General features: G+C 41.6%; 1 long non-coding RNA gene across 1 annotated transcript; it reads left to right on the top strand.

Moving 5' to 3' along the window:
- The first annotated feature begins 2158 nt into the window (after nucleotides 1–2158).
- On the top strand, nucleotides 2159–13384 carry LOC134299432 (uncharacterized). Its single transcript, XR_010006646.1, has 2 exons — nucleotides 2159–2580; nucleotides 13163–13384. It is a non-coding gene; the product is annotated as an uncharacterized LOC134299432 (long non-coding RNA).
- Nucleotides 13385–13592: the final 208 nt, after the last annotated feature.

The following is a 13592-nucleotide window of genomic DNA, read 5'->3' as shown; positions in this document are numbered from 1 at the left end:
GAAATTGTTGGTAGCTCCTGAGTCTATCATGGCGTGGATCATGACGGGTCCCTTTTTTGCTGACCATAAGGTGACCACTAGAAGGAACAGGACCCCGGTTGGCGGCTCTTGAATGGGTTTCTTGACCGGGTTGGCGAGCCTCTCTACGCCCGGTCGTTGGCTTCCCCCGCCGGCTGTGTGCCAGCCGCCTCAGACGCCTTCGTCTCCGTGGAGGACGCCGCCGCAAGACGGGCGGCGGGCTTCCCTTTGGCTGGGCACTCTCTGGCGAAGTGGCCCCCATTTCCGCAATACCAACAGAGATTTAGGCGTTGGCGGCGGGCCTTCTCGGCGGCATCTAATCTGGGACGCACATTGCCCAACTGCATCGGCACCTCCTCGCTCCCTCTGGGGTATGGGGATGGTGGTGGGGGTCTCCACACTGGACGCGACTGAACGCTGGCGGGAGCGGGGGGTTTTGCCCCAGCTCTACCGCTCTGGCCTCGTACCCACTGTTTCCTGTTGGCAATCATGACTTCAGCCCGTAAACATTGATCGATGAGTGCTTCAAGCGTTTGGGGAGGATCCACCTTGGAGATTTCCTCCAGCATTTCAATGTTGAGACCCTCCCGAAATTGTCCTCTGAGGGCAACATCGTTCCAGCCGGTGTTGTGGGCCAGCACTCGGAACTCGGCTATGTACTGAGACATGGGTCTGTCTCCTTGGAAGAGGCGGCGGAGTTTGTGACCGGCTGCCTCCAAATTGTCCTCGATTCCCCAAGTCTCCTTAAGGTGGTCCAAGAAGCGTTGCGCTGATCTTAGGTGTGGAGAGGCTTGGTCGAACAGTGCCGTCGCCCAGTTGGCCGCTGGCCCGTCTAGAAGACTGTAAACCCACGCCACCTTGATGTCTTCTTGGGGAAACTCGGCAGCACGGGCCTCTAGATAAGCTTGGCATTGGCGACGGAAAACATGAACCTTAGAAGCTTCTCCAGTAAACTTGGTTGGCAACGCCATGGCCGGAAGACGGATTCCGCGTTCCTTCAAACCCTTTATTTCCCCATCCTGTGCATTGAGCTTATCACGGATTCGGTCCACCTCATCCTTGTCGATGGTGTAGGTAATCGGCTGGCCGCCTGGTCCAGGTCCGGCTCCGGTAGACATTCTGGCCGAGGTTAATTGGTGCTTAGGGTGGCGGAGTCAAACTGTCACGACCCAGGCTACAGAGCACCAATAACCATACGCAGAGGCCAGATTCTATCTAATATCTTTATTAAGGAAATATATAAAGTTAATAAAAGCAAATGTAAAAGTTAGTCCAGAAGCAGACCTTTCAGGAAAGGTCAAAATTAGTCCAAAGAAACAATGTCCAATATGAAATATTAAGGTCCAAAGTTGTAATCCAATAACCGAAACACTCACTTTGCCAGGCAAAGTGAGGGGAGATGACAAGGTCCTTTAGTCCATGAACTTGAGCAAGGCTAGGAATTAACTTGATACTTGAAAACAAGGCTTGAATCGTGGCACAAGGTAACAAGGAACAAGAACAAGATCCGTGGAATTACTTGGTAAAATCCGTGAAACAAGGCAAGGTTTAGTCCTGAAAGGCGAGGCAAGGTCCGTAGGTAAACAAGGCTGGGAAACAGGAGCGAAGGCTTGAAAACAAGAACAAGGCTTGAACAGGAACGAGGCTTGGATCGGAGCGCGCTGTCCAGACACAACTCGCTCCGGAGGCTGACGAATTGACTCCGCAAAGTTACTCCGCGGGTAAAACACCTATATAGAGTCTAACTTTCCCGCCGAGAGCAGTTCTCTGGGAACCAGAAACGAAAGCTAATCTCTGAGACCAGATGTTTGACTCCTTAAAGATTCTCATGGAAAGCAGGCTTAATTGGCTAAATTCTTAGCAATTATTCTAGCACTCCTGCGCGAGGCCGCTTCCAAACCTCTCTGTTGTTTACAAAACTCATGGCGAGAAAACACAGGAGATGTAGCCTCAGTGTTTGTTTGACATACTTCTGGAACATAACCCTCTTGCAGGTGCAAGGTTCCCAGATCTGGCTGGGAAGAATCTGTCTGGGAAGAATCCAGTTCTGACTGGGAAGGTAAAAAACCCAAGTTTTCTTCTTCATCAGGCATCACAATGTCATGAGCAGGACTACAAGGCCCATGGGTCATCACACTAACAATGTTCAGGAAATAATTTCCAATTGGAAACATGAAGGTTAATCTGCCAAATTTTTGACAACCAGTTCCTAAAAGGCAATGGCCCATTTTATCAGCTTCAATTTGGAAACGTAAAACATTATTTGGAGGAAGAAAGGGACAAGCCTTGAGAGTGTTCTCACTATGCCTCTCAGGTAGTCTATTTTAATGAGGCTTATCTAACAAAGTTCCCAGTAATTTTGAAGATGAACCTTGGTTAACTTGCTTTTCCTGCTTTATAGGTTTCAGTTATGCCCCATTGAACCTGGCAGACCTATCTCCCTTACTCTACAGGAAAGCCATAGGAACTTTTCATTAGGGGAGTATTTTCTTGTATTCTCCACAGTCATCCATGGTAATGTGCTTTTATGGCATGCTGCATAAAATGAACTAATCACAAAAGGTATGTGTTAGATGTTTTTATGAACCACTGCATACAGTGAAAAGAAAGGGTATAACTGTGAATGTTTTTGTAGGAAGGAGGGAAGGTAAAATGTATAAGACAGCCAGCATTGTATAATGGTTTGGATTACAACTCTGAAGAATTGGGTTTGTGATTCCGTTCAGCCATAAAAACTCTGGAATAGTCACGTTTTCTCAACCTCAGAGGTAACGAAGTCAACCCCTCTTCCCAAACAATTTTTCCAAGAAAACCCCATGATGGCTTCACTTTGGGGTTGCCATAAGTCTGAAACAACTCGACAGTACACAACAAGAATATAGTAAGTCAGTTTTCATGGTAACACAGAATTAAAGAACATGCCTTTAGATATTAAACTTCACTGCCTTTCACAAGAGCACCATTTCAAAGTTTTGGGGAAAAGCAGATTCAGCAAGAAACAAAGTTTTGTTCTTCAGTATGTTAGTTTGAAGCAACTGATGTTGGACTGTTGAAATGTTCTTCATCATGGATTATGATGCCTGGGGTGCAAAGGAATTCTAATCTAACAATGGCTGGAGGGTTTAAAATTGCCAGTGCTTTCTTTGTATGCTGCTTTTTCAGTTGACTTTTTTTTTGCTACTGTAGCATAGTCATAATATTATACATGTGTGCCTCCGCCATACACACTGACAAGGAGTGCCAAATTGATCTTTCATGTCACTCTCAACATTAGTATTTATCATATTTACTAACCTTGCACAAAAATGTCAGAAGTGTTGTAAGTTTTCCTCGCTTTCACTGTATACATTACTTATATATTACAGTAAAAATCACTATTTAAAAAAAAGAAGTGTTGTAAGTTTTGTATTAAAATTTGTTAAAACTGGACTTCTAAAGTGATAGCCAATATGTGGGTGTGGCCTGCACCTAAACTTAAGAATGAAAACATACCCAATCCCTTTTTATTATAATTTTGTAATGCTTAGAAGCCTCCTAACCCTAACCCTAATCCTAACCCATTCCTTTTTCATTAGAAGAGGGAAAGCAGGGAGAAAGCAGAGTTTGCTGGGAAAGAAAGCACAGAACTCTGGGAAATGTAGTTTGGGAAGGTGAAGAGCCCTATGGCAGAGAATGCAAAAGGCCCTGCCCTAAACTACATTTCCCAGAAATCTGCTCAGCATCAGAAAGCTCAAATCAGGAAAGGGGAGAGATTTGTCCCAGCCATACTTTCAATAAATTGGTTGAATCTGCAAAAAAGAGGACTGACTGATCCTTCTAGTAAGTAGTAGTAGTAGTAGTAGTAGTAAAAAGGTAAAGATAAAGGTTTCCCCTGACATTAAGTCCAGTCATGTCCGACTCTGGGGGATGGTGCTCATCTCCATTTCTAAGTCAAAGAGCTGGCATTGTCCATAGACACCTCCAAGGTCATGTGGCTGGCATGACTGTATGGGATGCCGTTACCTTCCTGCCAGAGCGATACCTATCGATCTACTCACATTTGCATGTTTTCGAACTGCTAGGTTGGCAGAACCTGGAGCTAACAGCGGGCGCTCACTCCGCTCCCCAGATTTGAACCTGGGACCTTTCGGTCTGCAAGTTCAGCAGCTCCGCGATTTAACACACTGAGCCACCGGAGGCTCAGTAGTAGTAGTAGTAGTAGTAATAATAATAATAATAATAATAATAATAATAATAATAATTTTATTTATTTAAATAAGTGCTGGGCTTGGAAGAAATTCCTAAATGGATGGCACTTGAGGGTCCCTTCCAACTCAATAGGGGAAGTATATTAATTAGTTTAGAGGCTAGATGGACATCTGTCAGGAGAGTTTTGATGGTGCCCTTCTGTCTAGAGGAAGGGTGTTGGACTAGATGGCCCTTGGGGGTCCCTTCCAACCAGAGCCGGCCCTAGGTATTTTTCAAGTGTAGGCGAACAGAATTTTGGCGCCCCCTCCCAAACCAATAACTGAAAAATAAAAGCGTCGGATAAGCGAAAATGTTGGATAATAAGGAGGGATTAAGGAAAAGCCTATTAAACATCAAATTACATTAAGATTTTACAAATTAAGCACCAAAACATCATGTTTTACAACAAATTAACAGAAAAAGCAGTTTCGACTGCGCCCCCGTATGTTTTGCGCCCGAAGTGACCGCTTAATTCGCCTCATTGTTCGACCGGCTCTGTTTCCAACTCTAGGATTCTATGAAAATGTAGAATTGGTTAATATTGGTTAAAATGAGAGACATTTAATGAGACAGCTGTTGGGGCTCAAAACTTGAAAAAAAATCCCTAAAATCAGTAGATGTATGACTATTTCTGAAAGTTGGGGGAATGATTACTTATATTGTCTTATTGTAAAGGAAATTTAAGGAAATAGCTTTTTGTTTATTAAAAAAATCCCCAAAACTCCATGGATAAGTGAAATGTTCAGAAACATGATGGGCTAGCAGTAGGAAATGTGTTCCATCATTGTAACAAGTTTCACCTCAATCACTGTAAAAATGAATGAGAAAGAAGTTTCCCCAATTAGAGTAATTATGTGCAATTACTATAATGAAAAAGTAACAAAATTTTGTTACTCTTGTTATAGTAACTAAATTTTCACTATACTTTAGAAACACTTTAGAAATGAAACACCAGCACTCCCTAATTTTGTAATGACTTTTGAAACATTTTTTATCAATTACACATGCCTAATATTTCTCAATCTCCTAAACACTTCCTCTGACAGAATTCCCTTCTGAAATTCCCCTGATAGTCTCATCAGAGCCTGGGCTGATATAAAATCATAGCTGTTTCAGAGGCATTTCAGCTGAAATTGATCAATTATTTTCTGCTCTGCTCATCTGCTCCATTTTTTCTTTGCAGTTTTGTGGTGTTGCTATTGCTTTAGCACTGTCTACGCAGCTTTTCCTAGGATTTTGTTCAATTTGAACTACTTGCTCTGTGCTCTTGCATAAGGTACCTTGTGTGGATCCCAGTGGGGTGCAAAAATGGAGTCTAAATGTTTTCAATTAATCAGCGGTATCTTCCTGTCAGCTGCATATTCCCTTTAGTAAGTCATTTATTTGAATTCATACAAAAAATCACCCAGCTGCATATTTGAACCTACATCTTCATAACCACACTTAGCATTTTGTGGGATGATACTGAGAACGTGAAGAAGTCTTTAAATTTTATTGAGTTAATCTGAATCCCACCTGCATTCGTCTTATCCTTACTGCATTTTGGGAGTTTGAATTTTCTTTCCATAGAGAAATTTGTGCACATTTTAATGTGCTTTTCCATGCATACTAATTTATTTGCATAATTTACCCAATTTCTTTCTATTAACAAAAGTGTCTTTGTGCCTTTTCCCTAATTATGTGCATTTTAAAATATGTGCCCTATTTCGAGTATACTTTCTTGGAGAGGTCTTGGTGAGTCTCAAAAACATTTGAAAGCTTGCAGTAATATAGGCATTTTCTCACATTTCAGTAAGTACTGTTGAGCTCCATTCATCCAGATACGCAAGCCTAATGACATTTCTACCCATCCCTACATAACATACACAGCTGAGCTTTTCCAAGAGAAAAGATCTCAACTTATGGCAGTTTGGTCACTGGGTTGAACTCTGATTATCATGTCAAACAGTGAAAACATTGTAAGCAATATGCTAAGAGAGACATGGTAAAATAGGCTTCCCTTCTCACATGTTATATACTAGCAGTTGTAAAATGCAGGCCACGTGCACCCCCTGAGAGTTGTTTTTAGCATCTAAGGACTACTGTGAGTCAAAAACAATAATATTTTCTTCTCAAAATACCCATTGGGAATTTTTAAAACCCAGGCCATCTTTTTTTTTAAAAAAAAAAAACCAAAAAACCAGAAAATGAAAATGAACTGAATTCCACTTACTTTCGGTTAAGTAAAGCCCTCTCCTGGACCTCCATATGTATGAAATTATTGTGCAACCACATAAGATGTATGTGAAGGTATTTGGAGGCAAGGAATTGATTCTGTGTAAGCCATGGCCCTCCAAGATGTCCTGTGAGGCTAATTCAGTCCCCTATAGTTACTGCCGGCCATTCCAAGCCTATGAAAAGTTGCCAGATTCTTGTTGCTGTAACATGTCTCTCCAGAGTGACAAATCCCTGACTCCCTTGAACCACACATTTGCCAAATTCCATAGCTGACATTGCAACCTATGGATCTGCTTCTACCATTGCTGTTTCTACTACTTGCCTTTCAAGTGTTTTACAGTCACCTGTAGCATTTGTACAACTATTTTTTTACATGTGTCTTTTAGAAAAAGTTATCCAGGAAGTCTCTTTCCAAACTGGATACTTTAGTAATTTCCCACTATCATGTGTCTGCACTGATTCACAGTAATAGGATTTAACCTTCCTGGGAAATGGTAAAGGGACCAATTATAGAAACTGTAGATTCCTGTCTATCAAATGCTATGTTTGCTTTGCTCACCAGGTGCTACAATTTATACCCTGTCTTGGCAGAGAGTCCAAATGACCTCCAACTTCTGCCTGAGTTTTCAACTCATTATAAACTGAAAGTGGTGATGGGAAGATACCATTGAAAAAGTGAAATAAATAAATAAATGCCTGCTCTTCTCTTCTGAGCTCCTCTCTATCAGAGTCAGCTTTGCTTTGATTGGCAGAGTGGACAAAGAATGCTGCTGACAGTTACAAAATGTTCTGGCTAATTATTTTCCCTGACTCTGAATGATCAAAGTCAAATGTGTTACCACTGAAGCAAGACACAAATTAAGGTGCTAAAGACGTCACAGACAAAGGGCCATCCCACTTGTCAATCAAAGGCCTTACTAATTTTCATGACAATTTAATCCAATTGAGAACTTTTTTGGGAAAGTTCTTGTTATTATGTGATATACAGAATTAATATGTAGAAAACCACCTCCATCATGTGTTCAGTCATAGATTGTGTCTCAATGAAGCAGAAGTAAGCAAGCACTGGATAACATCTCACATTGCAGTTACAGATTTATAACAAGGAGTAGATGCACATTGACCACTTCCCCTGATGCTAATCTGGAGTGGTGAATGCTGGATTGGCCCTGGGATAGTTTTGACCATCACCTCCCACCCCTCCACCCCCATTCCTGGCTGCTGCAGAAGTCCTGACCATCTAGAAGCACTGAACCAAGTCTGTTGCTATTCACACCATCCTTGTCATGGTGACCAAGAATGACAGCCAGGTCACTAGAGTGACACTGGGGTTCGGGTCTTTTCCCCTTCACTTTTCTAGTTGCCCCATCACTCCAGCCAGGGTCACTCTAGGTGGTGAGTGACTGACACAACCTATTTCATGTCTGCTGACCACTGTGACAAAAAGAACAGACCCATGTCCCCAGGCTGCCTGAGCCTGAGCAATAAAGGATGGCCATGTAAAGAGTTGTGTCTGGTTCCATCCCAGAACTGCCCAACTGTTTATATGGGCCTAAAGTCACAGTTTACTCTGGATTCTCACAGAGATTTTGGAGCAACCCATGACTTTGGTTGATTCAGTTCAAGGATGCATTAAGGCAATCATTGCCGCACATTAACCCAAATCAGTTCCATGTGTCATTTAGCCACCACAGAGCTGATTCATGTGCCATTTAAGTGGTCAGTGTAAATGTGCCCATAGAATTATAAATCCATACCTATTCTGCATTAACCTATGGCAGGCATCCTCATACTGTAGCCCTCCAGCTATTTGGGCCTCCAACTCCCAGAAGCCCTAGCCAGCTTGTTCAGTAGTCAGGAAATCTGGAAGTTGGAGGTCCAAACAACTGGAGGGATATAGTTTGGGGATGCCTGATCTATGGATGTATTCACAATCATATTACTATTGTTAAGATGGTGAATTCTTCAGTAAACAGACCCATGCAGCACATCACTCTTCTTGCAGATCCCAGCTCCTTTTCCTCATCCTGGGGAAAAAGAAACACATGGCAAATCAGAAGAGAATGAACTGGCCCCATGTGTGTCTGTCTACACCAGTGGTTCTCAACATGGAGTCCCCAGATGTTTTTAGCCTTCAACTCCAAGAAATCCTAACAGCTGGTAAACTGGCTGGGATTTCTGGGAGTTGTAGGCCAAAGACATCTGGGGACCCCAGGATGAGAACCACTGATCTACACTGACATTTCACAGATGAATTTGGTTCATCCCCATTTTCCTGCATTCTGCTTGTTTCTGTTTCACCAAATGCTCTCTCTTTTTGACATGGAGAAAACTGTAGAATATAGGAAGAGGAAAATAGGCCTGATCTGCAGGGTAAGGGAAGTGGTGCACTGAACTAATGCCTTCTCTGCCTGTGCAGTGAATGTTGGTTTCATCCAGACAAAAAAAAGAGATACCAGACAAAACAAATACATGGCACCCTCACCTCCCAAACAGCCCCTTGGTCATCTCCTGATGCATACCATACACCCAGCAGACACAACTTTGAGAGGGGGAGGCAACATTTCAAATGTCTGAACAATCATGTGAAATCCATGAAAGTGGAGGGACAACTGTACATAGTTACAAATGCTATGTAGAATTTTGGCCACTCTTTTGGTCCCATGCCAATTAGATGGAAAGTCTCTGTGTGTAACCAATAAGGTTGTCCAAAATTTTCTAATGATTCTTAATTCGGATTGATTTCGAATTGTTCTTGCTTTTTGAACCGATTATTGAGACGTTTTCCCTGGGCGCAACTCGCAATGTAATTCGAACCATCGTTGGCCATTGTGTCTTAATGTTTCATTAAATTTTCCCCCCCAAAAAATTATTTTTTATATTTTTTAAAAATATATATTTTAATTTTTTTGTTTCTGCAACCTAACTTGAATGGGAGCGTAGCGCAGCCTAAAATGGCTGCCGTTCCCTGGCCAATCAGAGACTTCCATGATGGCTGGAAAAGGTGGGGGCTAGCGTCCTCCGCGTCCACGTGGAGGATCTCCATAAAAAACCCCTCCCTAACCCAGGCAAGCCATTCTGGGCTGGGTTACCGAGCGGAGAGGGTGGTTCGCGCTGGGCTAGGAATCAAGCCGCCTGTATTGAGGGGAGAGAGGGCGAAGTGTTCTGGCTGTAGAGACACTTGAGAGAGGGGGTTGGGTCTGGTAAGGGCTGGCTTTTGTTGCTGGTTCAATATTGTGTTTTTTTTTTTTTGGGAAATTGGCTTGGGGCTTGTGGGATCTGGCAGAGTCCTTGCTGAGGCTTTAGGCAATTTTTATTTTTAAAAGGACGTGGGCGCCAAGGCATTGCTTTCCTGACGCTCCGTTTCTAAAGAGCTCTGCCTTTTATTTGATTTTAGCAATCAGCCGTTCTTTTCAAACCTTAAAGGGTACATTGGAAGTTATAGTTTCCAAAGGATGTGTGCATTCCTGCAAGCAAAGGCATTGCTGGGCGTCCTCTCCTTTTGTACTCCAAAGACCTCTGCCTTTTATTTGATTTTTGCAATCAGCCGTTCTTTTCAAACCTTAAAGGGTACACTCACTGGAAGTAGTAGTTTCCAAAGGACGTGTGCATTCCTGCAAGCAAGGGCATTGCTGGGCGTCCTCTCCTTTTCTACTCCAAAGACCTCTGCCTTTTATTTGATTTTTGCAATCAGCCGTTCTTTTCAAACCTTAAAGGGTACACTCACTGGAAGTTATAGTTTCCAAAGGACGTGGCGCACCCGCCAAGGCATTGCTTCCCTCACCCTCCGTTTGTAATCCCAAGCCCCGAGCTGAGTGTTATTGCAGCAATCACAAAGACACACATTGTTTTCAAACCGAAAAGGGTACATTGGAAGAAATAGTTTCCAAAGGACGTGGGGCACCCGCCAAGGCATTGCTTCCCTCACGCTCCATTTCTATTCCCAAGCCTTGGGCTGAGTTTTATTTCTGCAGTCACAAAGTCAGACATTGATTTGATTCAATAGAGGTTCCACAGCAATTTATAGTTTCCAAAGGACGTGGGCACTCCTGCCAAGGCATTGCTTCCCTCGTGCTCCATTTCTATTCCCAAGCCTTGGGCTGAGTTTTATTTCTGCAATCACAAAGTCAGACATTGATTTGATTCAATAGAGGTTCCACAGCAATTTATAGTTTCCAAAGGACATTGCCAATCCTGTCAAGGCATTGCTTGGCGTGTGCTGCGTTTCTAATCCAAAGTCCTCGGCCAGAGTTCTATTTTTTGCCATCACAAGGTCAGCCAGGGGCACCATCAATCAATAAGGTCCAAGGCAATTTATAGTTTCCAAAGGACATTGCCAATCCTGTCAAGGCATTGCTTGGCGTGTGCTGCATTTCTAATCCAAAGTCCCCAGCCAGAGTTTCATTTTTGCAATCACAAGGTCAGCCAGTGGCACCATTGATCAAAAGGTTCAAAGGCAATTTATAGTTTCCAAAGGACAGTGGCACTCCTGCCAAGGCATTGCTTGGCGTGTGCTGCATTTCTAATCCAAAGTCTACACAAGTAGAAGAGGGACTTTTACAGTGATAAGAACCCAATTAACAGGAAATAAGACTTTCAAACCAGGAACAGGTTTCTTCAAATATTGAAAAATAGTGTATTATAAAAAGTTATGAAAATTCACCAAAAATCATAGGAGACAGGAAACGTTCTGCAGTTTGTTGAGCAAAGAGTGTTGAATGTGATCTCCCACTGTACCAAATTTGATGAGGATAGCTCAATAAATGAGGGCGGGAGAGTCCTGTAAAAGTCCCCCCGGTTTCCTTTTTTTTGCGATTGCGCATGCGCGTCCGCCATTTTAGAAACATTAAGAATCATTACGAATTTTCGGAAATATCTGAAATTTTTGGGTGAAAAATTCAGAAATAATTTCTATATCGAAGCGCCGGCACCCCCTACTTTAGAAACGAGAATTGAAACATTTTTTCCATCGATCGGACAAGCCTAGTAACCAATTCTTTCTCTGTACCTCCTCTACTGAGCACTGAAATAAGCACAATTTGTGGTCAGAGGCCCATAGGCTTGCTGTGCATTCTCCAAAGGAAAATCAAATGCCCATTTGGGAAATGGGCAAAAAGCCTCTGTGTAGATTTCTAAAGGAACGTCAATCTTGTCATCAATATGCATCCATGTGAAAAATATGTCCACAAATGTGTTCAAACATTTTCCATTTTGTTAAAAAATGGAACAGACCTAAAAGTCTTAAATTCAGGAAATGAGGTGTATAGATGGCAAATCTGACCATATTTAATGGTTGTGTACAAAGAAGGCATGGCTTGCATGATCCTTCCCATTTGAAAATTATGCAAAGAGAATTCTCCTCTGAGAGTGCTTCATGATGGGTAGCAGAATTTCTGAGGAAAATTCTTTCTATCTTCCACTTGGGACACAATACCTGCATTTTGTTGGATGTTCAGTTGCCTGGCTTGTATTACAAAATCAAGTCAAGAACAAAGCATTTAGAAATGCAAAGGAGTGAATTCAAAGTACAGTAGAGTCTCACTTATCCAACATAAACGGGCTGGCAGAACGTTGGATAAGTGAATATGTTGGATAATAAGGAGGGATTTAGGAAAAGCCTATTAAACATCAAATTACATTATGATTTTACAAATTAAGCACCAAAACATCAAGTTTTACAATTAATTTGACAGAAAAAGCAGTTCAATACACATCGATGCTATGTAGCAATTACTGTATTTACTAATTTAGCACCAAAAACATCATAATGTATTGAAAAGATTGACTTCAAAAACATTGATTACTAAAAGGCAGACTGTGTTGTATAATCCAGAACGTTGGATAAGCGAATGTTGGATAAGTGAGACTCTACTGTAATTCTAAATGCCTTTGTTACTAAAAACCTTTCTGCTCTTGAAGGAAAAAAAATGGATCTAACAAGCTTTCCTAGATAGCAAAGAAAGGATTTTTCTCTCTGTGAAAGCTCATGCCAGATGTTTTAGGGTTTACATTTCTACATGTCTCTTTGTCAATAAGATAGTTAGAAAGCTATTATTCTGGAATATTGTGCATGAAACTATGCACATGTATTTCATCTGATTTTGTTAAACATAAGCTCCTCCATGTCCTCAGTCAAAAGAGAGAAGTGTGCATGTGCACACACTGGCTCCTGTAAATAATTACAACAAAGCAAGTAGGGTTTTAAAAAAATCAAACAATTCCATCTGTTTATTTATAAATTGGTTGTCTCAGTACAAATCTACTGAGTGTGTGAAGGTATTTCACATATTTGGTAGCATTTTATTCTCAAAGTTGGTCTAATGATCCCACTTCTTCCCCCTACCTTCCTCTTCAAACATATTCTTCTTATTTCCAAACCATCCAATCTCCCCTTTTCTTTCCATTTTGGCACTGATGTGAATATAGTCCAGATGACCTTTGAAAAATAACAGCAAGGAATTGCTATTACCTTTGGTTGAAATTGGGGACATTGAACTTGTACTCCTCCTTCTAGCTGCTTTCAATACTGCAGTATGATGTTGCAGCTTTAAATATTTCATTGCTTGTTCTAGCTCCAGACACTCCAAACAGAGTTCTGAATATATTTTCCTTCTCCAAAAATAAGCTGAATTCTTCTTTTTATAAGAAAGTGATTACATGCCCTGGGAAGCTATGATTTTATTTTTTTTTTGCATTGCAGGTTAGATGGTACAGAAAGGAGATGGAGGCCTATGACCTAAAGCAGAAGGTAGATGGAGATCTATCAGCAGATCTATTGGCCTCAATTGTCTAAGAATGATAACATCTAAAAATTCCCTTTCCTGGAAAGTCAGCTGCAAGAGGGGGAAAAAAAAGGAGTGGCTTTTTGTGTGAAAGTACTTGTCAGCTTGGTTTTGTATTGATTAAAATGCTAGGGCTCATATGTTCAGAGGTACTGTGTTCTTTACTGTTTAGCAAATGTGCATGGCTGCAGGTGGTTGATTTCATGATTTAAGAAAACGCCAAATTAGATCACATAATACTGAAGTCTGTCTACCCCATATTGTTGAATCAGGACCACACATTAGTATCACTATGTTACTCATAAAGCAGACAGATAATAAACTCTCTTTCTGGATTTTTGAAGCCCT

The sequence above is a fragment of the Anolis carolinensis genome, chromosome 1 (genome assembly GCF_035594765.1).
Source record: "Anolis carolinensis isolate JA03-04 chromosome 1, rAnoCar3.1.pri, whole genome shotgun sequence".
NCBI classification, from domain to species: domain Eukaryota; kingdom Metazoa; phylum Chordata; class Lepidosauria; order Squamata; family Dactyloidae; genus Anolis; species Anolis carolinensis.
The sequence above is the reverse complement of the archived record's forward strand: the minus strand, read 5'-3'. Positions and strand labels throughout refer to the sequence as shown.